The 24400-nt window shown below is 44.6% G+C and overlaps 1 protein-coding gene across 1 annotated transcript in view; it reads left to right on the top strand.

Moving 5' to 3' along the window:
• Positions 1-1882: 1882 nt before the first annotated feature.
• The window catches only part of VWA2 (von Willebrand factor A domain containing 2), a 92527-nt gene continuing 70009 nt past the window's right edge, over positions 1883-24400 (top strand). Inside the window, exon 1 of the mRNA XM_089653052.1 lies at positions 1883-1970. The gene's annotated coding sequence lies outside the window, so the exon portion shown is untranslated. The remainder of the gene's footprint in view (positions 1971-24400) is intronic.

Here is a 24400-nt window from a genome sequence, read left to right as displayed (position 1 = left end):
CTCAGGGCCGTATCTGGGAGCTAGGAAGGAAGCACTGCAGGGAGAATTTTTAGCAGAAGGAGCTGCCTCTGGGGTAATGTGATAAACATATGTACACATAACTAGTGTGTTTTTCTGCTGTACAAGCCCCCCCCCCAAAAGAAAAAAAAGCATTTGCGAACTTTAAAAGATAAGGGTCGCACTCCCTCCTAAACTCATCTTAATGCTTTATTCCATACACCATAAAATGGCTACCTACATGCTGTCTCCTCCCGAAAAACACTCCTTCTACCAGTGGTCTCCAGACGGCAGCCCGGGGGCCAAATATGACCCTTTGCTTGCCTTTATCCAGCCCTTGGGGCACTATTCCAACTATGGACACCAACAATGGGGGCATAATTCTTGCCATTAATGCAAACAATGGGCACTATTTCTCCCACTGACACCAATGATGGGGCAGTATTCCTCCCACTAACACCAATGATGGGGTACTATTCCGCCCACTGACAGCAGGGATGGGCGCTGTTCTTCCCACCACTCACTCCAATGATGGGGCACTATGTCTTCCTCCTGCCTTTCTGCCTTCTCCCCCGCTGGGCACCCTCCCCCCACACTCAGTGATTTCCTTTGCACACTGCACACACTGAATGGGGGAAAATAGCCCTAGAGCCGCAACCACTCCACCTCCCAGCTCTGCCCCTCAACTCTGGCTCCCAGCTTCAGACACTTTCTGCTCATGAGTCCCACTGGTAAGGCAATCGATGGGCAGGGGCGCTAATATAAGGTAGGGGATCATTCTGATCTAATGGAGGTCTCTAAGGAGGAGGGGCACTGATATAAGGGGACTGTGAGCTAATGGGGGTCTCTTGGGGGGGTACTGAGTGCTGCTGATCGGAAGTCAGGTCCCCCCCCCCCTTTTAGATCCGAGTCCCCTCATATCAGCATCACCACCTTAGAGACCTCACATTAGATTAGCGTCCCTTTATATTAGCACCTCCTTTAAAGTCCCCCCTCCCCCATTAGATCAGAGAATATTATTATACAGGATTTATATAGCGCCAACAGTTTGCTCAGCACTTTACAATATAAGGGAGACAGTACAATTACAATACATTTCAGTACAGAAGGAATAGGAGGGCCCGGCTCGTGGAGCTTACAATCTTTTTATATTAGCACCCCCCTTACAGACTAACCCCCCCCCCCATTAGTTTAGAGTCCCCTCATATTAGCACCCCCCTTAGGGACCCCCCCATTATAGCAGAGTACCTTATTATCAGCGACCCCCTTCATCGGTCATCGCTGTTGCCGAAAACAAAGCCTTGCCAGTCAAAAAAAACTGGCTCCCTACTTTTTTTTTCTAGATTCAAAGCCGATTTGTCAAGCCCTGCCTTAAGATGAGTTTATGATGGACTACAACCCTCATCTTTTAACATTCTCATTTTGGAGCAGAGATCAGCTATAGAAGCCGACACATTATGGTCTCTCAACATTAGTTGGTGGACATTTGGAGCTGTGCTTTGGATTTGGGTAATTTTTTTTTTTTTTTTTTTTTTTTTTTTAAAGCAATTATTTATAATACGCAGTACACAGCAATCAACATGCTGTTAGTTTAAATCAGCTTTACCAAATATTGATGAGATGATTTGGCACTGATCACGTGTACCCGAGTAAAGAAAAATGTAAACCGATTTTCGAATTTTTTTGGTCTCGGCTTGTAATGTTTAATGAGCTAGCTGCGTCTGGACGATGACAATAAGTTTTAAAATTCTTTTCTTCCCAGCTGTGTGTACGGCAGATACCTGACAAGTGTAAACTGATCTGTGCAGCCAGCGCCTCCCAGCCCTCCCCACCCTCCCCGCCTGTGTCCTCACTCACAGAAGCTTGCTGCAGCAGTGACTACAGACAGTCCTCCAGGTGCTGCTCTCCGTCCGCCTTGTCCTCAGCCTGGAGCACACCAAACACCTTCTGAGACCTGAGGAACCGTGTACCCGGTGAGTGCCACAATGTGGGTGCATCTAATCTCTTCCTAATAAACATATTAGCATTTGGGAGCAAGCAAGCCACAAGCTCCTGTATGGGATTCTAGGACTTGTATGTAGCCAGTTCTTAGAATTCCGATCCCTATGGGCTTGTGTGTAGATGGGTGTGAGTTAGAAGCAAGCAAAATGCACCTGCATCAAAGTCGGTTCAGTGTCCCTCTTGAAAAAATAGAAACGTTGATGGCAGAAAAAGTCCCAAGCGGACCATCGAGTCTGCCCTTATTTTTTAAACCTTTTTGGTCTGAGTATAGGTCTGTATATGCCCTAATCATGTCTACGTTCACTTACTGCTGAATGAACTACTTGTGCTGGAATTCTTTTTCAGGCTTCGACTACTCTTTTGGTAAAATAATACTTTCTATGGTTAATTTTTAACTTTTCCTTGTGCTAGCTTGAGGCCATATCCCTGTGTTCTTGATCTTCGCTTCATATAAAAAAAAAAAACTGGCCTCCTGAACCTTATTTACACCCTTGCATTTTGTTTCTAGTTTGGATCAGTTTTTAACTGATGTATATGTCTCTACTAGGTAGATTTACTCAATTTCTCCTATTGAATGTGGTTTCCCAGACTTAAGATGAGGAAAAATCAAAAATTGTTGTCCCCAAAACAGAAGAAGAGTGAAAACCTTCCAATGGGGACAGCTGTCTAGGAGATTTCCCATGGTTTGGAGAGATTTCCTCTCACTTTTGGTTGTACCTCTGGAATATCTCCCCAGTAGGACACAGATGGCCATTCCCTGCTTTATCCACATTAAAAAAAAAAAAAAAGATGTGATTCTAGATACATTTGGGCTCTATGCACACTAGCATTTTTTTTTAAGTTAAAAAAATGCTGGTAATAGCGATTTTAGTAGCGTTTAGGTGCATTAGCATTTTAACAGTACATGTAGAGGAAAAAAAGCTAGAAAAAGCTGTTAGGAGCGTTTTAATAGCATTTAGGAGTGTTTAGCATTTTTTTTCTACTGGAAAAACACTCCAAAAAAAACTCTACAAAATCAATTTTTTTTTTTTTTTGCTCCTAGACACTGAAGCTCAAAAAATGCTAATAGCCAAAAGTAGTGTGCATGGAGCAGAAACAAAAATGCTAATAAGAGCTTCTTGGAGCTTAAAAAACCGCTAGTGTGCATAGAGCCTTAAAGTAGAGGGTTGGCTTTTCCCTATTTAATGTGTTTATAAAGCATTTTTTTTATCTTAATACATTCCCCCTTCTCACCCCCCCCCCCCCTTTTACTTACCTGAACCTTCAGTCGATCCAGCGCTATGCACGTCTGCAGCTCCTTCTCCCCTGACTTCTGAGCCTTACAAGCTTTGCTGGGGCAGTGGGAGCTATTCATTTCTTTACTCATGCTACGTATTGGTATGCAGGTAAGAGCAATCATCCTTGGCCCATTATTTTTTATTATCACTAAACCGATGACCTCTGGGGCTTTCAAAGTGTCACCTATGGACAATTTAGGAAACTTGCTGCCATTCACAGGCACATGCGATTTTAAGGTTTGGCATGTTGGTTATCTAATTTAAACCCAATGTCATCTTTTATATTTTATCAACATAATTGGATAATGTATTGCATTTGTGTATGTTAACTTTTTTTAATTGGTATTTTAATTGGTATTTAATTGGTATTTTGCACTTGATAAACCGTTGTGCTAATATTGTGTGACATAAAAGAATGGAACTACCAATAATTTATTTTCCAGGGTCTCTGCTTTCAGAATATGTATCATGTCTTCTGGGTTTTAACTAGTCTTAAGGACTAAAATAATTTTTTAAGCGTGTGCAAAAAATGCAGCAATGGTTCTGGTAGTAAAAAGACTAAATATAAGAAACTGGCCTATTGTACAGTGCTGGCACAAGATCATCTAGTGTCCCATCCCCCAAGGTTTATTATCCATGATCGGTGGTTGATGTCCATCCATTTTACATTGCTGTTCAGTGTCTATGCCTCCCATACGTTGATGGTTAGTGTTGGTAAAATAAGTGAAGAAATGCAGCACAACAATGAAATAAATAAAATGGTGCTTGCAACCTTATACGTGTGTATATAAATGGTGACAATAAATCTGCTGTGCTTATGAGAATAAATATATGCTACTCATCTCTTCCAATAAGTACATATAAACTCCCATAAATTCTGCACATAAACAGTACTATGAATACAACATAAATAGTAATTTGTAGTGAACTGTCCCTTTAAATCCATAATCACATCACGTGGTCCATTGTAGTCACACTTCCTGTGTATCCTGATACAAATACACCAACAAAAGTGCCAACTTAATACAATCTCAATAATAGGGAACTGTCCCTTTAAATCTACAGTACTTCATGTGGACCAGTGTTGTCACACTACTGTATGAAAGTGTACGATGCTCCTGTGTCGCCCTTTGGTGCTCTTCCACCTCCAACACACTTTTGCGCTCACCTCCAAGTTTGACCCATAATGACAAGTCACACTGGACTTTTCCCTTTTTAACCCGGGAGGTTATAATGGTACACAGATCTTCCCACTCTTTGCCAGCACTTTTAAGCAGATCAAGGTCGCTCTGTATCCATGTAAAACAATGCTCAATATAGTGTAGTATGTATGCTAAAATCAGCTTTTATTAAAAAGATATATATCAACTCACATTAAAATGTGTCCTCCTGGGACACCACAGGATTAAAAACTCGCTATACAGTGCTCTCAGCAAAGTGTATGCTGTAATCCCTCTTTAAAAATGGCGACATGTGGACTTCCAGTTTACGGCTTGATGTCATCTGCGTACCCTACGCGTTACGTCACATCACGTGACTTCATCAGGCAATCCCAGGAGGACTCATTTTACACACAATCTCACAGGGCCAGCAGAGAAAGCATGCCCCTAACTTAGCTCTGCTCTTCTGTCCAGTTATTTAATTGCATGTCACTTTGACAAGAAGTGAGGGAATCCCCAACAATGGCCAAAGACCAGTAATTAAAATACCTTAAGTAATACTTTATTATGAACTTTGGCATTGTGGGTCGGATGTCAGGAATCCGTGATTGTCACTGACACCCACAGCCTTCTTTCATTACCTATTCCAGTTGCTAAAGTGCCTGAAACCAGTTCCTAGGGAACATAGTCACCTTAGTTGTAATGCAGTCAGAGTTGTTCATGTAGTGAAAACACTCCATGAATGGAATAGTAATGATGAAGATTAAACCTTGTCTCAATTCCTTATGCCCTGGTGGTGTTTGTATTGCTTTCCTCCCTTTACCTTTCTGAACACCCTAAGGCAGCAAAGTTCAGGATACATACAACTTTTCACCTTCCCCCAAACCATTTCTGGATCTCTGCAGACCTTTGTGTACCCGAGTCACATCTGCTAACTCCTCTCTAGTTTACTGTTGCTGAGCGTAAGTCCAGCAAGGTCAGCACAGCTATTGTCCACTTGAACAGCCGTACAAGAGGCTGACATATGTAGTTGTCAATTTACAGCTTTTTAGCAATTTTAACTTTAGAGTCAGTTAAAGGAGAAGTACAGACAAAGCCTGTTTGGGCCGCACAGGAGGGCAGAACAAACTGCACTCCTGTGACCCGTTTTCAGCCGACAGTGGGCCAAAGAGATGTCACTCAGCCAGTCCAGGCTGGGGAAAGATCCCAACTTTAAAGTCGGGATCCACCCAGATCCCTGAACCACCAGCTCTGTGCTCACAGAGCACTGAGAACTGAGCAATCAGCGGTCTTTGCTCACTCAGTTCTTAATCTTCAAGTCAACGAGGAACAGATGCAGCATGGGTCCCTATAATAGGGTCTGTATGCCTAGGGTGGGGTGGGATATGTTGGAAGGATTGACGTCCATGTGACTGCTGTCATTGGCTGTCAAAGTGGTCACATGATTGGGAGCCAGTTACTCCGGCTACTGATTGTTGGTGTGGACCACAAGTTGTCTCAACAGCTTTGCCCCTGAGCTGGTAGCTGGAACTTGCTGATGCTGGCATCTTCTCCCCGAGTGCCAGTCTATGGGTATCTTTATATGTATAACTTGCGAGCCAAAAAATTTTTATAATGTGCTTCAATGGATCGCCAACATTTAACACATAACTCAAACTGTGCAAACTAATTGTATACCTATAAATGTAGCGCTCCCTAAAACCACAATAGTAAATAAATATATGATTCCATCTGTGATAACATACACCATAAATTCAAAATTAAATATATCTGTAGTGCACCCCATATTGTGTCATGTTAAACAATCACACCAGTTTGGCCTTCTGCTTCTTTAGCTAACTGCAGTGAACTTGCATGGCGATTTTCTTCAACCCTTCTCATCAGAAGACTCTTCTGTTGAGGTGTTAACTTCCGTGGATGGCCTGGACGTCTCTGTGAGATGGTTGCAATTCCATCTTTGTTAAATTTTTGTATCACTTTTGCTACAGTATTCTGACTGATAAGTAAAGCTTTGCTGATCTTCTTGTAGCGTTCACCTTTCTTGTATAAAGAAATTATTTTCTTTCTCAGGCCTTGTAACATTTCTCTTCCATGTGGTGCCATTGCTGACAGCATGAAATGGGAAGGGGTTTTCTTTAAGTAACCCCCTTTTATAATCAACTGTCTGCTGGACACCTGTTTAATGAATAATTAGACTCACCTGTAGTTGAATTCTTGTTAGGATTTTGTTGTCTAAAATTTAGCTTTGCTACTAAGATTTTCAGTGGGGTGTATTAATTTTTGCAACTCAATCTTTAATATATTTATTTTTTGTGTGTATGTAAATTAACAAATCTTGTTTGCAATTAATGGCCCACATTTATGGGAGTATTTTGTAGTATAGTGTCCCAGAGGAAGTTTTGATTCTGAAAGGTTTTCCAACAAATCTTTTGGGATGTACTCATTTATGTTGAGCACAGTATATATATATATGTGTGTAAAGCGCTGCGTAAATTGATGGCGCTATATAAGTACCTGTAATAAATAAGCATGCACCTATGTGAAGGTCGTGTTTTGCCTGCACAGGATGCGCACTTGTTGCTGTACCTTCTGCTCTGGTACACAATGGTGGGATGAATCTATTACAGAAAACTATTTAGGCATTCTGTGCACTATATGCAGCTCTAAACCAAACCAGACTTGGTGTTCTGTGTGAACGAGGCCTTAAAAAGGTGTATTTATGTGTGTACACCCAGCACAGTGGCTAAATGGTTAGCACTTCCGCCTGGCAGTACTAGGGTCGTTGGTTCGAATCCCAGCCACGGCACCTCCTGCCTGGAGTTTGCATGTTCTCCCTGTGCCTGCATGGGTTTCCTCTGGGTACTCCGGTTTCCTCTCACACTCCAAAGACATGCTGGTAGGTGAATTGGCTCCTGTCTAAATTGTCCCTAGTATGTGTATGTATGAATGTGAGTTAGGGACCTTAGATTGTACACCCCTTGAGGGTTAAGGACTGATGTGAATGTATAATATATATGTGTTAAGCTCTGCGTAAATTGACGGCACTATATAAGTACCTGAAATAAATAAATAAATGTGAGGACCATTCTTGCCTGCACAGGATGCACAGATTTCCCATGCATCTGTGTGCAGGCAGTCCCATTGATGTGAACTGGGATTCAGCAGTTGCATGGACACAGCCACTGCTCCTAATTTGACATCCATGTGGATGCAGGTCCCGAATGCAGGCAGATGTCAAATCGGGACCAGTGTCTTTGTAGCTTTTGTGTCCCAGTTCACATGAATGGCCTGCCTGCACATGGATGCATGGAACGCCTGTGCATCCTTTGCAGGCAAGAATGGCCCTCATATTGGTGTACACGCTTAACCACTTGCCGCCCTGCCACTGTAGAAATACGGAGGCAGGGCGGCACGGGCAGGCAAAACCACGTTTTTGAAACGTGTGTTTTGTAAACAGGTAGGGGGCGCGTGTGAGGCGCGCTGCCGCCCTACCTGTCCGCCGATCACAGCTGCGGGTGTCAGTCGCCGGGTCACAGCCGGCCCTTACCGGCTATCTCCCGGCGATCGGACGCAATCAGTGACAGATAGCACAGCTGCAGTAGCTGTGCTTTCTGTCACTTCCCTGACAGCTTGAGAACAAGCTGATCGGGACAGAAGAGTTTCTCTCTCTCTCGATCAGCCTGTCCCCATCCAGCACACACCCCCGCCCCCTAGTAAAACACTCCCCCTCACACAGATAACCCTTCCCTGCAAAATAAACTTAACCCCTTCCTCCCCATTGCCATTAGTACAGTGTCAGTGTTTTTTTTTTTTTTTTTGTACTGATCACTGTATTGGTGTCACTGGGGATGTCAGTGACCCCAAATCAGTACCCTCCAGTGTCAGTATGTCCGCCGCAGTCCCGCCGTAAGTCGCTGATCGCCGCCATAAGTCCCTGATCGCTGCCATAAGTCGCTGATCGCCGCCATTATTAGTATAAAAAAAACCTAAAAATCCCAGTATCTTTCTCGCCATTTGTAAACGCTATAACGTTCACGTAAACCAATTAATTTACACGTATTGGTTTTTTTTTTTTAGCAAAGACATGTCGCAGAATACATTTTGGCAGAAATTTATGACTAAATTTAATTTTTACATTTTTTTTTTTTTACTGGACATGTTTTATAGCAAAAAGTCAAAAATATTGTTTTTTTTTTCCTCAAAATTGTTAGCCTTTTTTTTTATAGCACAAAAAATAAAAGCCGCACAGGCGATCAAATACCACCAAAAGAAAGCTCAATTTGTGGGAAAAAAAAGGATGTAAATTTGATTTATGTACTGTATTGCATGACCGCGCAATTTTCCGTTAAACTAGCGCAGCGCTGTATAGCAAAAAAATGGCGTAAATTGCAATATCTATACCATAGTTTGTAGATGCTATAACTGTCACACAAAGCAATCAATATACACTTATTGGGATTTTTTTTACCAAAAACATGTAGCAGAATACATTTTGGCCTAAATTTATAACCAACTTTGAGTTTACGATATATTTTTTATAGCTGAAAGTAAAAAATATTGTTTTTCTTCAATATTTTTGGCCTTTTTTTGTTTATAGCGTGAAAAATAAAAAGCGCACAGGTGATAAAATACCACCGAAAAAAAGCTCTATTTGTGTGAAAAAAAGGACGTAAATTTTGTTTGGGTGCAGCATTGCATGACCGCGCAATTATCAGTTGAATTAGTGCAGCGCCGAGTAGCAAAAAGAGGCCTGGTCATTAAGGGGGGTAAATCCTCAGGAGGGCAAGTGGTTAAAGTATAACTAAAAAAAAAATTTTTTTTTGTAGTTTTGGATAGAGTGGAAAGGGATTAGAACCCTTGTCAGGTTATTTTTTTTTCTTTTTTTTGCTGTCTGTTCCCCCTGAGATTCACCTTCTCTATTTGTCCTGTTTACTGTTGTTATTGAAAGTAAAAGGAAATCCTGAATTCTGGGTTGTCCCCAGAAAAGTAATAGAGGGGATATCTTCCAATGGGAACACTAGTTCTGGTGACTTGGGGGACTCCACGGGATTCCCTTTTTTTTGCAGGGATTTCTTCTCACTTCCTGTTCAGCTATGGGAAAGGTAGTTAAGGGAAATCAACGTAATGAGACCGATGTCAAAACAAATATCCGACAGGGGTTACATAACCCTCCCTTAATCTATTCATAATGAAAAAAAAAATGTTTTGCCTATAGTTCTACTTTAAATACGCCCATGTGAACGAAGCCTTATAAAGAACCCCCTTAGTCTGGGTTGGTATAGAGCCGTGTATCATGCAACAGAAAGTCTAAATGGTTTTCTGTACCAGAATTATCCCACCCTTGTGTACCAGAGAGGAGAGTGTGTTCTGGGAACTGTCACATTCAAAGACCCCGGTCACAGCTCATTTCACCTGTGCAGCAGACTGGAAACACCTGGGCAGGCAATCCTGTGTATTGTTAGCAATGTCCCATTCATGGCACGGCATCATAGAACAAAATAATTTCCAGGGACATGTACGTATATATCAGACGTCTTATATTCTGTTCTTGTAATCTGGAGGACATGCTGGATATGGGAAACAGATAATCGCCTGAGTAATTAGAGGCTGTGCCACCATGTCCTGATGCAGTCAGATCTCTTAAAGCTGAAGCTCATTCTGTTTATATTTTGCCTTCTCTGGTTCCCCCATGTTCCTCATCAACATACTACTGAAAATGTTCTTTCTATTTTTAGTACATGCCTTATTTTAGACACTTAGGTGTCATCACTGGGTCTCTGTTCTTCTCGATGCAATGCAGGCAGATCATGGCTGGTGGGATTGGCCGGCAGGGGGCTGTCCTTAGCTTCCTGAAAATGTCACATCTCCCACCCTGCCTCAGTACTCCTCTCAAGAGTCCTCTGTAATTCAAACAAAGGGGGTGGCTTTTAGGAGGAGTTATGAAAATATCAGAATGCCTAGATGGGTGTCTATCGGTCAGGAGGAGTGCATGTTCCTAGGCAGACTGCAGTTGTGTACAGACCACCCTAGGTAACAACCATCTGTGGTACCGAGTCTCTGTCATTGAAAGAACTGAAATCCAATAAATGAAGGGGGTAGGCCAGGCACTGGGATGACAGAGTTAGATGATGCTGGATGTCCTCCACCTAGGAAATGAGCTGGGCTCTTATCTAACATCCTGCAGCTTCTAATGTACAATATGAGAATAATCATTCACCTTTCCAACCGCTCCCTCTCCGCCACCCCCCTCTGCCAATCCCTCCACTGGCTTCCGATTGCACAACGGATCAAATTTAAAATCCTAACACTGACGTACAAAGCTGTCCACCATACTGCCCCGAACTACATCACTGACCTAATATCCAAATACCACCCAGCACGCACACTCCGCTCCTCACAAGACCTCCTTCTCTCTAGTTCCCTGGTCTCCTCCTCCCATGCCCACCTCCAGGACTTCTCCAGGGTGTCACCCATCCTCTGGAACTCCCTGCCCCAACCCATCAGATTATCACCTACTCTCCTCTCCTTTAGGCGCACCCTGAAAACCCATCTCTTCAGGGAAGCCCTACCCCCTGCTAACTTGCCGACCTCCTCCACTCTTCCTACCACTCCATCCCCCACAGCTATCTCCTCCTGTACCACCACCCCCTCCCTCCTAGATTGTAAGCTCGAAAGAGCAGGGCCCTCGATCCCCTCATGTTTTGCATTGTATTGGTATTGTTCTGTCACATGTTCTGTCCCCCTTTGTAATGTACAGCGCTGAGCAAACTTGGTGCTTTATAAATACTGTATAATAATAATGAGAAGCTCACAGTGTGCAGTGAAATCAGAGTAAGCCATTCCAGTCCAATACCATTCCCCAATATCTGTTGTATAGCTTCAACCTTTTTTTATGTGTTAGGAATGCAATGATGTTTTTCTTTCTTTAAAATGTATCAACCCACAAACAGTAATGCAGTACAGAGCAGCTTACCAGCTTTTTTCATCAGATATTCTTTATTTTCACCCCACATGCGTAAATGTGCGCTTCAGGGGCGCCACTCATTAAAACGTTAATTGCGCTACCCTGCGGCACTCACCCATGGAGGTCTCATCTGGACCCATTCACCAAGACTGAGCGATCGCAGAGGTGGTGGTGTCGGCTTGCTCCTATCACCGCTTAGCACCTTCCAGGTCCTCCCTAACCCACCCTCTCTTTCCTTCCCCTCCTTTGAGGCGCACTGCATCCGACTCTTCTCACCCACCCCCCTAAGGATCGCAGTGATCTACAGGCCTCCCGGATCCATAGCCTGCTTCCTGGATGACTTCGCCGCCTGGCTCCCCTTCTTCCTCTCCTCTGAGCTACCGACCATCATCCTCGGGGACTTCAACATCTTCATCAACGACAACACCCCGGCTACTTCCCAATTCCTCCACCTAACCTCCTCCTTCGCGCTCACACAGCACACTCAATCCTCCACCCACTTCGGAGGGAACACCCTGGACCTTGTCTTCTCCCACCTCTGTACCCTCAACCAGTTCTCGAACACCCCCTTCCCTCTCTCCGACCACCACCTCCTCACCTTCTCCATCTCCCCTTCCCCCAACTCCCCCCCTCAAAAACGCCAAACCATCACCAGCCGCAACCTCCGCAACCTGAACCCGGCCCCCCTCCACTCTGCCGCCGACTGCCTACACGACAGCATCCTCCCACTGTCATGTCCTGACATAGCCACCACCTTGTACAATGACTCACTGTCAGCTGCCCTAGACTCTCTGGCACCCCTAACCACACGCATCATCAAACCCAGACCGCTTCAACCCTGGCAGACCGACAGCACTAAACGCCTCAAACGTCGCAGTCGCGCACTGGAGAGACTGTGGCGCAAAACCAGGTCCCCTCATACTTTCTCCCTCTACAAATCTGCATTTCTTATCTACACCTCCTCCCTCCACGCCGCCAAGCAGGCCTACTTTGTTAACCTAATAAACACCCTCTCCTCCTGCCCCCGCCGACTCTTCTCCACCTTCAACTCCCTGCTCTCCCCCCCCCCCTCCTCCACTCAGTACCTCTCTCACCGCCCACGAGATTGCCACCCATTTCCACAACAAGATTGACGCTATCCGTAAGGACATCGTCAACTTGCAATCTACCTCCCCACCTAGCCTCCTCGCCCCCGTCACCCCTTCATCTCCCCCCTCCTCTGCCCTCACAACCGCACTGCCCCCCTCCTCTCCCAATGCCCCGCCCACCATAACCCCCCCCCGCACTGCACTCCCTCAGCCCTGTCACTATGAGGAAGTCGCCAAAGTTCTCTCAAAAGCCCGCCTCACTACCTGCCCCCTGGACCCTATCCCCTCGCAACTCCTCCGGTCACCCCCCTCTTCCCTCATCCGCTCCCTCACCCACATCTTCAATCTCTCCCTCTCTACTGGCGTATTCCCCTCCCCCCTAAAGCACGCGCATATCACCCCCATCCTCAAAAAGCCCTCCCTGGATCCCGCGGACCCCAACAACCTCAGACCCATCTCCCTGCTGCCACTCACCTCCAAGCTCCTTGAACGCATAGTCTACAATCGCCTAAGCGCCCACCTTACAGACAATAACCTCCTTGACCCTCTACAGTCCGGCTTCCGTCCCCTACACTCCACTGAAACTGCCCTCCTCAAAATCACTAACGACCTACTCAACGCCAAAGCCAAGGGCGACTACTCTGTCCTCCTTCTCCTGGACCTCTCTGCGGCCTTCGACACAGTTGACCACCCCCTCCTCCTTAATAAACTACTCTCCCTTGGCATCGGAGATACTGCTCTCTCCTGGTTCTCATCCTACCTATCCCGACGCTCCTTCAGTGTCACCTACAATGGTGCCACCTCCCCCTCCCTCCCCCTCTCTGTTGGGGTCCCCCAAGGCTCTGTCCTCGGACCCCTTCTCTTCTCCATCTACACCTCCTCCCTGGGCAAACTCATACAATCTCACGGCTTCAACTATCACCTCTATGCTGACGACACCCAAATCTACCTCTCCACCCCTCACCTCACCCCCACTATCTCCGCCCGCATCACTCACCTCCTAAATGACATCTCAGACTGGATGTCGCTACATTTCCTCAAGCTCAACCTCTCCAAAACCGAGCTCCTCATCTTTCCCCCTGCCAACACCCCCCCCCCCATCCTATCCATCATCGCCAACAACACCACTATCACTCCCGCCCCGCAAGCCAAAGTCCTTGGCGTTATTCTTGACGCAAACCTCTCCCTCCAACCGCATGTCAAATCACTCACAAACACATGCAGGCTCCATCTTCGCAACATTGCCAAGATACGCTCCTTCCTCACCCCAGACCCCACCAAACTTCTAGTACACTCCCTCATCATCTCACGCCTTGACTACTGCAACTCCCTCCTCACTGGCCTACCCAAGTGCAGGCTCTCTTCGCTCCAGACCATCCTGAACTCAGCTGCCAGACTCATCCACCTCACCACCCGCTCCACCTCTGCCACCCCCCTCTGCCTCTCCCTCCACTGGCTCCCGATTGCCCAACGCATCAAATTTAAACTCCTAACCCTGACCTACAAAGCCGTTCACAACACTGCCCCTGACTACCTCACCAACCTGATCACCAAGTACCACCCTACCCATACCCTTCGCTCCTCACAGGACCTCCTTCTATCCTGCTCCCTGGTCTCCTCCTCCCATGCACGACTGCAGGACTTCTCCAGGTCCTCCCCCATCCTCTGGAACTCGCTGCCCCAATCCATCAGACTGTCGCCTTCCCTATTCACATTCAGGCGCTCCCTCAAAACCCATCTCTTCAGGGAAGCCTACCCCACCCTCACCTAACGGCCATCCTCCCTCATTCCTCCCACCACTTCATCCCCCTCAGCCACTTCCTACTGTACCTTTACCCCCTCCCTCCTAGATTGTAAGCTCGTAAGAGTAGGGCCCTCTTACCCCTCGTACGTTGTTTGTTGTTGTTGTACTGTGCCATGTATTGTCCCCCCTATTGTACAGCGCTGAGCAAACCCTTTGGCGCTATATAAACTCGTAGTAATAATAATAATAATAGTAATAATATTACATATCACTGCACACGTTGGACTGAGAGCAATCACTCTAGACCCATTATTTATGGTTCATGCCAAACTGATAACCTGTAGGGCTCCGGTAGTGCTCATCCTTTTCCTCCTTGCACAAAGGAGCAGATACCGGTCCTGCTGATGGGTTAAGAACCTTCTATGGCCCTGCCCAGCTCTCCTATAATAACTGCCTGTCTCCTGGAATCTCCTCCATGCTCTTGAGACTGTGCTGGGAGACACAGCAAACCGTTTGGCAATGGCACGTATTGATGTGCCATCTTGGAGGAGTTGGACTGCCTGTGCAACCTATGTAGGGTGCAGGTATGGCCTCCACCTGTAAAACCATTTCTGTTTTGGGGGTCATCTCATTGTTGCCTATCTAGGGCATCTGTTATTTTCATTAACACAAATAACATAAATAAATAAATAATAAATAAATTAACACCAAAGCAGCTGAAACTGGTTAACAACCCCCTCTACTACTTAACTAACCAGATCAATATCCCAGGAGTTTAACCGCTTCCTGACTGCCCTTATAGCAGAACTACTGCTACAGGGTGGCAGGGCTGCAGAAAATCACGTATAAATACGTGATTTTGTATTACCAGGCAGAGGCCGCGTGCCCTCCCTGCGCCGCCGTTGGCTGCTACAGCTGTCAATCACAGGGTCCCGGCCAGAGATTCCCTGCTGGCACCTGGTGATCGCCGAGTATCACTGACAGTGGAGAGGTCTGTATGTAAACAATTCAGATCTCTCCCCTGTCAGCTCCAGCATGCTGCCTTGTATTGCTCTTCATAGTAGAGCAATACAAAATAGCATGCCTTCCTAGCAAAACGCACACAGCACACAGTTAATCCTTTGATCACTCCAGATGTTAACATCTTCCTGCCCAGTGTAATTAGAACAGTGTCAGTGCTTTTAGTAGCACTGATCACTGTATTGGTGACACTGGGGATGTAGGTGACAGTTCCCCCTCCCCTCCCCCCAGTGTCAGAATGCTCACCGCAGTCCCGCTATAAGTCGCTGATTGCCGCCATTATTAGTATTAAAAAAAAAAAAAAAAATATTCCAGTAAATACACCGCCATTTGTAGACGCTATATATTTCACGTAAACCAATTAATTTACACATATTGGGATTTTTTTTTAGCAAAGACATGGAGCAGAATACATTTTGGCCTAAATTTATATAGAAATTAGGTTTTTTTTTCTATATATGTTTTATAGCAAAAAGTAAAAAATATATATATTTTTTTTTCTCAATTGTGGGTCTTTTTTTGTTGATAGCGCAAAAAATTAAAAAAGCACAGGTGATCAAATACCAACAAAAGAAAGCTCCATTTGTGGAGGGAAAAAAAGGACATTTCATTTGGGCGCAGCATTGCATGACCGCGCAATTGTAATTTAAAGTAACACAGCGCTGTATCACAAAAAATGGCCTGGTCAGGAAGGGGGGTAAAATCTCTGGAGCAGGGGTGGACTGACCATTTGGGCACTGCCCGAGGGCCTGGGGTCAGTAGGGGGCCCCTTGAGATTCCCCTGGTACCTTTCATAGTCTTTTTTGAGTGTGGGTGAGGGCACAGGGGCCCCATGATTCCCTATTGCCCGTGAGTTGTCAGTCCGCTCCTGCTCTGGAGGGTAAGTGTTTAATTGACTTGATGCTACACTCTGATTATAATGTTTTCCTTTAATTTTTTTGAGCAGTGTATATAGTTTTTGGAGGTTTTAAGTAATGTTCAGGCCTAATTTTTTTAATATGTGAGCAAAAAATTGCGAAAACGGCTCTGGCAGCAACAGGGTTCATGAATACAATGGTGCATTGATGTGTGTATTTCACACCTGACACTGGACTGCAGCTTTAAAGTGGTTGGAAATCCTTAAATATACCCAGTGAAGTGACTGGCCCCAGGTGATACACAGAGATTAAACAAATCCTCCTACATAAGCTGTACCTGTTTATCAGCATTCATCTCTTCTCTACACCTGTTCAAAGTCCAGAGTTTATATAGCTTGTCTGAGCTGTCAGAAAATGGGGCAGGGTGCTGAAATTACACACTGCAGAGCTCAGTGAGGAGAGCTCTGAAATCTGATTGGAGGGAAGAGACACACCCTCTTCACTCAGGAACAGAGCTGAGGCTGTTAATTACAGGCTGCGTGCTGGAGCTCTCTCTTCAGTATTTTTTTTTCTCTTGGTGTCAGGAAAACTTATCAGAAGTGACTCCTGCAGATAGCAGAAAACCTGGGCAGCAGACAGAAAGGATACTTACTGCTCTGGATTGTGACAAGTACACACTAAAGAGGGATATGCTTTGTTCATATTTCATGTCTGAAGTACACAACTTTTATGTCAGATAAGGAGAATAGAAGGCAGCTATGGAATGGTGGGGGGAGGCTCGGAGGTGAGAATGGTCATAAAACTATCTGATGGTGATTTAGAAAGCTGAGATCCACAATCGGTCTGTTATCTTTTGTGTCAAACAGAATTATCTTTCCTAGTTCAAAAGTTTTCTTTTCCTGAGAATTTTCAGCAGTCAAATTCCATTTCCCTCGAAAATGCCTCAAAAACGCCTTGGAAGAACTAAGCCTAGGTACACATATATGTGTGTTGGGAATGCCTTCAAAATGTTGTCCCTTCCCAACGTGCACAGAAACACACTGCCCTTTAGCAGATGCGCAGCGGTATAGTTCATTTTTAATGGCAACCCCAGACATCTGCAAATGTGCATTTTTCGCATGCACCAAACTGCATGGTTCCACGTAATTCTTGAATAGTCACGTTTCTCGTGTGTAAGTATTTGTACTGCTTGTATTTGCGTCATGCGTTGGAATACATAGGAACACATATGCTTGGTTGCACCTGTAAGTGTGAACCAACGCCTAATCAATGCCCTGTACACTAACCCTGCCACTGTATTCCAGTGGATTAGTGCTTTTCCATTGAACCCTTGATACTTTGTACCTCGAAATGTTCATTTTCCTAATGAGATATACACTGTACTCCTGAGCTGGGTGGTAAATTGTCAGTCAGCTGACAGCATGGACTGCAGGTATTTTGGTATTTTTTTAACCTCTTGCTGACCATGTAATGCACATGTGTGGGTACAGAGAGGGTAGGCCAACACACCCACATGCTGTATATATATTACTCTGCCCCAAATTACATAACCAATCTTGTCTCCAAATATCACCCAAACCGTACTCTCCGCTCCTCGCACGACCTCCTGCTCTCTATCTCCCTTGTCTCCTCCTCCCATGCTCATCTCCAGGACTCCTCCAGAGCTTCTCCCATCCTCTGGAACTCTCTACACCAGTCTATCAGACTATCGCCCACTCTGCCCACTTTTAGGCGATCTCTGAAAACCTCTCTCTTCAGGGAAGCCTATCCTGCCTTCAGCTAATAACGGAAACTTCTCTTCCTTCTACCGGTCCATCCCCCACAGTTATTACCTTTTGTACCACTAGCCCCTTCCACTTAGATTGCAAGCTCCAAGGAGCAGGGCCCTCCTATCCCTCTTGTATTGAACTGTGTTGTTGCTGCATTGTCTCCCTTTATATTGTAAAGTGCTGAGCAAACTGTTGGCGCCATATACATCCTGTATAATAATAATAATATGGGAGCCCAGGTTTCTATGCTCCGATCACACTCTCAGCACAGTGACATAGCTGTCTCACACACCTCCCTAGTCTCTGCTTATAAAGAACCAGCAAACACAAATGCGCTGGGGATGGACTCGATGCAGGCTGCAACCACATTAAGAATGTCCTGGAACATGTACACCTTGCTGCCCTCAATAGACCGGGGGAATCCAAATATACCGAATGAGGAAAGAACAAACAGAGGGCGCACAGGCCTAATGCATTACCATAAAAAATGTTTAATAAAAAATAAAGTAGGTGTTGTACTCACAAACGACAATATAGTCAAGGCACATCATAAAGAACAGCTGGGTCAACACCGCGCTGAGTAACAGTCCGCAATAGGGAGTGTAAACATCCAGTAGGCTGACGCGTTTCGAGGACTTGCCTCTTCCTCAGACTCTGTCTCTGGTCTCTGCTTATAACTGGGAGCTGGCGGGATGTGCTTCTGATCATGTGACCATTGTGACGGCTAATCACAGTGGTCACGTGATCAAGAAGTTCATCCCATCTCCTGACATTAGGAGCCAGTAAAGAGAGGAGGGGGATGGGAAGGGGTTAAAAGGGAATAAAAGTTTATACTGTTCTGTTTATACACACCAGTGGCAAACTATTTTAAAGGGTATGACATCCAAGTATACTGATTCATGGTGTGTGAGAGATGGTCAGTAAAAGTATTGAAAGTCGCCAGCTTCGGAAAACAATGAAAAAAAAATCTATTGCATGGTTTTATTGTAACAGCATGTCAAGCTTTAATATGGACATTTCAGTGTCATGAGAAATCTCTCCTACAAGGCAGTAGAGACCTACCTACCTTTTATTTAATTATTATTGCCCCCAGATTAGTTGGCCTCAGATGTTTATAGGGCACTCCTCCATAACTTGCACACCTGACTGAATTTAAATATAAATTATTATGAAAAGATCTGATGTAGGAGAGATCTGTCATTGGTCAGGTCTGACCACCATATAATGTCTATAGGCAGCTTATAACAAAAACTGTCAGATGTTCCATCCTTCCACTTCATGGATTCCTAATGGAAGACCCCTTGAAGTGGCGAGGGACACAATGTTCTCTGAGATGTAAGAAGTGGGCACTTGTAGAGTTCACACTGATAGGAATTGATGTCACTCTCACACAAGTGTATTTCAAATGTTCAGCAAACATTCCCCAAGTGTCTATGGAGCACTAAAAAGACATTTACATATCCCTTCAGATGCTCCTAGAGACTTCACGATGATTGATTTGTTTTTGTGCTGCTATATTTCAGGGTTGGCTTCTTAGTGGGTGGGTATAGGTGAATATTCCCCAAAAAGTTTCTTGTGCACTAAATCGCCCCCTGACCACTAAAGTAACACATTTCCTGTCCTTGGGTGACAACACTCACCTTTCTGCATCAGTACATCAGAAGTAAGACAGGGCCACAGAACTGCACCCCTCTCCTGTTGTCTATAACAGTGGTCTCAAAACTGCGACCCAGGGGCCGGATGTGGCCCTCTGCTTCCTTTTGTGCCCGGCCCTTGAGGCATTATACCTGCCATTGACGCCAGCAATGAGGCATTATTTTTTTTCAATCAAAAACCACCTCCAAAATATAATACTAGAACCCCACAACACAAACAACACCGTCCCCTGAAGGTGTAACAAATTCTATATGTGAAAGTGTTTAACAAAATAAAATAAATTTAAACAACAACTATAAAGTTCATTAATTAGTCCATCAACTATTACCTCTAATTACCCTAAAATATCATAGTGAAAAATAATTCAAAACTGTTCAAAATTCTTCCAACGATTTCCCAGATCTTTATACCTCAAAAAAAGAAAAATATCACATAGTGCATTATCCTTCATACAACATCAATTCAATTCATCCCCCGCACTTCACAGTGAATAAATGTGACAAAAGTAAAAACCGTGCCACAAAAAGTTGCAAACCAGTGTGCACTTCTACTTAAAGTAAGGGTACCCTTACCAACACTCCAAAAAACATATGCTTATACTGATCCAACAGCTTTCCCAGGAATAGGTAATCTCCACAATCCTCCCTGGATTCCTTAACCTCAATGATCCCAATGACTCCAGGCGCTTCACTCCATCCAGAGATAAAATATGAGGGACATAATAGTGTGATACCGCCAATCATATGATAATATGACCTTTATTTATACTGCTTACATCAAAAAGCCTTTAAAAACCATTTTTTGTAATATATAGACCTCACAGCCATCCAGGAAAAACGTCCATGTACTCCAAATGCGATCGTTTCCCTTCTCCAAAATGGCCGCCGGTCAACTTCCGGTTCCTGTGTGCGTCTTGACGTCACTTCCCTTGACGCGTTTCGTCATCGACTTAATCATAAGGGGTATGGCCGTCAAGAAAGGAAGTACTATTTATACCCCTCCTCTCCCTGACGTCGAGATCCTCGCCGCCATATTAGAAGAGGGAATAATGCCAGTATCATCCGATATATGCTTACTAGCGGTTCACAAAACAAAAACCACTTATATAAAACATGAATATATTCCACAATTACTAGGCATAATAGCCTCTACTATGTTTTACAAAAAGGGAGGACACTCACAGTATAATCTAATTCATATCGAGGCGTCCTTAATGGAACAAATGCATACTGCCATCATATGGATTAAAAAATGTATTACATCTATATATGCAGCATTTTTTAAAAAAAAAAGTTGTTGTTTAAATTTATTTTATTTTGTTAAACACTTTCACATATAGAATGAGGCATTATTGCTTACACCAACACCAACGATGGGGCACTATTTCCACTGACACCGATTATTTCTCCCCCTAATACCAAAGATGGGGTATTGTTTACTCCCACTGTTCACAGTTCGGCCCCCCTAAAGTCTGTAGGACAGATAACTTGCCCTTTGTTTAGAACGTTTGGAGGCCCCTGCTCTATAACATAGAGGGGCTTGGTTCTGTAGTTCACAGAGAAAACTGGGAATAATGGAACTAATAACAGACATAGAAGCCGGGGAAGTTATCCACTAACAAGATTTCTGGCAGGATCAGCGGGTATTTTTTTTGCTTTTATCAAGTAGGAACAGTATAACAAAACGCTTTCAAAAGCATCATTAAATCTTGATTCACACTTTTTGTAAGTAGAAGCCGCAGGTGTAGCTGCTGTTCTGGTATTCTGACAGCTGCAGGTGCCGGCTGTCAAAATACTATACAGCAGGAGATTCATCCCATCTGTGCTGTATAGTGTGGATGGAAGTGTCTGTTGGCTGAAGGATTCAGCCTGCAGTCTGAATGAAAAATAAAGATGTACATGTATTGCCAGCTTAACCACTTCAATACCGGACACTTTTACCCCCTTCCTGTCCGACCAATTTTCAGATTTCAGCACTGTCACACTGGGGTTTATTTACTAAAGCTGGAGAGTCCTAAATCAGACTCCCTTCTGCATAGAAACCAATCAGCTTCCAGGTTTCATTGCCAAAGCTTCATTGAACAAGCTGAGGTTAGAAGCTGATTGGTTTCTATGCAGAAGGGAGTCTGATTTTGGACTCTCCAGCTTTAGTAAATAAACCCCACTTTGACAATTACTCAGTCATGCAACACTGTACCCAATTTTTGCAATATAAATGAAAAAATACTTAAAATTTTGAAAAAAAGGTTTTTCTTAAGTTTCTGTTATAATAATCTTTCTTCATAAATTTAGGCTAAAATCTAGTCAGCTACACTTCTTTGGTAAAAATAACCCAAATCATTGTAAATTTAGTCTGTAGGAAAGTTAGAGTCCACGAACTATGGTATATATATTTGAAAATGGATCAGTTCTGATGTACTGATGGCCTATCTCATTTCTTGAGGCCATAAAATGCCAGTAAAGTACAAATACCCCCCAAATGACCACTTTTTTACATAACTGTAACCAGAGCAGTAGTTTCACCGTAGTGACCCTTTACTGCTTTGGGAGGTGATCAGGATTTCTTTTCTACACTACGATTGGTTATTACAGTGATGATCAGTGTATAAGCAATCATTTTTATGAATGGCATTCATTCATGTGTGTTTGTGTACAATTGTGATAGCTGTGATTGGCCCTGTACCATGTAATCACTTCGACCAATCAAGGAGATCACATTAGTACACAATGAATGGCTATGAATGAAAGCCATTGTGTACAACTGACATGTGATTGCTGTAATTGGTCACAGCAATCGCATGGTACAAGAGACGGCCCGGCCCAGTACAACAATCTGATCGCACCATAGGGTGTCCGCGAGCTGTGCAAGTAGGAGTACGTCATACGACGTCCACCCAGGAAAATGGAGCACCTGACCCGCTGTATTATTATAATAGTCAAGGCAGGAGGTGGTTAAGGAGGTTCTAATCACTGGCACCCAATTTGGAACACTTGGTTCTAAACTTGTTGCTTTGAAGTGATGGTAAATGTCAGGGTGTACTTTCTCCATATGATAAATCTGCATTTTCGTAATTTAAATTTTACAACATTTGTTTAAGTATTTGCTTTTATTAGTAGGCACTATTTAAATCAAGATGTAATGTTTGCCTGTTCAAATATGTTGAAAATGCCAACAATTCCCATGGGGTGTACTTACTTTTTAACATAACTATACATAATTTCCAGTAAAGTCTCTTTATACCCGAGGAGCTGACAGTCTGGTTAGAAGTGGTCACACTCTGCTACTGAAACTTGGCTGTCCGCAGGTCTCACTCTGAATGTGAAGATAATAATTATCCTCTTTTGTTGATGTCCTGTCTTGTCAGAAGACACGTTTTCCATAACGATTATCCTGAGGACATGAAAGGTCTTGTGCTGAGGTTTTGGCCCTGACATCTGATCATACCGATGGAGGAGGATCTGCTCGGAAGTCCCTGATGAGGGACAGACAGACTCAGATAAGATCAGAGAGGGAGGAATCCTGCTCATACATGTAACATCAGGGTCCTCTGCTCTGTATGTACATATGTGCAAAATGACTTCTCAGGGCTGGCAAGTAGTGTTGGTTCCCTTGGCCAGTAGGGGCCCCCAATCAAACTGCATCAAAAATTGTTTATAATGCTGCACTGTCTTTCTCGGTTGATACATCCACTAAAGCAGAGCTCCAGTCAGATACCGTATAAATGACACAGATTAATGCAGCTCTCTTTTCATTAATACATCATTAAGGTGGTTGTAACCCTACAAAAAAAATGCTCCTATTCCTTTAAAGCATAAGAAACAGCATAGTGCTTCTTCAGTGTCATTCGTCCCATTGTATGTTCTAAAATACCTGGTTGATCCTGCCTGTTCCTGTGTCCCCCTGCGAATACTGACCATGGTAATCGTGGCTGCTGTTCCATGATTCCATGATACCGTGGTCAGTTTACGTGCCTCCGTAATCCCGCTGTGTACGGAGTCTCTCCCCCTCCCTTCCTGCCTGCCAGTTTCTAGTGTGACCCCCCCTCCCCGCTGCTATTCCGCTGTGGCTGTAGGGTCTCTTAGTTTGGTTACTTGTATCCTATCTGTTGTATGAAGACTTGCATTGCAGTATGTGAGGTTTTTTTTTTTTTTTATTATGAAAGTAAATACCTTATTTCACAGCACCGCTGTGCGGTCACGTGATCTCCCTCTGCTGGCTGGCGGCAGATGGTGTCAGGGACTGCGGGTCTCGCCGCGGTGCACAGGTCTGCGCATGCGCAGATTGCCTAGGCGCACTAATGTGCAGGCACTAGGACCTGGGCGTTGGCGGCGGCAATTGCGGTCGCATATGCGCACACGCGGGCGCGTGCCTGGCACCAATGACGATGCAGAGCACACTCTTTAAACTGGCCAGGCGGTGATCAGGTTGCCGCAAGGTCTAGTTCCTGTACCTTTGTTTCTGAAGTGTGTTCCTGTTGCCAATCCTGCTTGTCCTGATTTGTGTTGACCTTCTCCTGCTCTGACCCCCGGCTCGTCCCTGACTACTCTCCTGCCTGTTGCTACATTACTATTGGACCTCCCGTTGCTGAACTTTGGCTCGTGACCCGGCTGCTCTCTGTCTACTGCTTGGTACCTACCTGCCTCCACTGTTACTGACCCGGCTAGTCTGACTACGGTCATTCCTGACTTTCATCCATCCCGCTCGGGACCTGGACTTGTCAGCCTCTTCACATCAGGCTCACCCCCGGCACGTACCTTCGGCGGGACCCCTCTACCACAGTTGGGTGCACTCAGGGGTCACGACCTGGTTTCAGTCTTGCACCAACTCCATCCCCACCATCAGGGGCTCTGGTGAAAAGGCAGACTGG

This window comes from Staurois parvus, unplaced genomic scaffold (genome assembly GCF_062004578.1).
Source record: "Staurois parvus isolate SC_StPar_1 unplaced genomic scaffold, SC_StPar_1.0 ptg000697l, whole genome shotgun sequence".
Taxonomy (NCBI): Eukaryota; Metazoa; Chordata; class Amphibia; order Anura; family Ranidae; genus Staurois; species Staurois parvus.
This window is presented reverse-complemented; position numbering and strand designations above follow the sequence as displayed.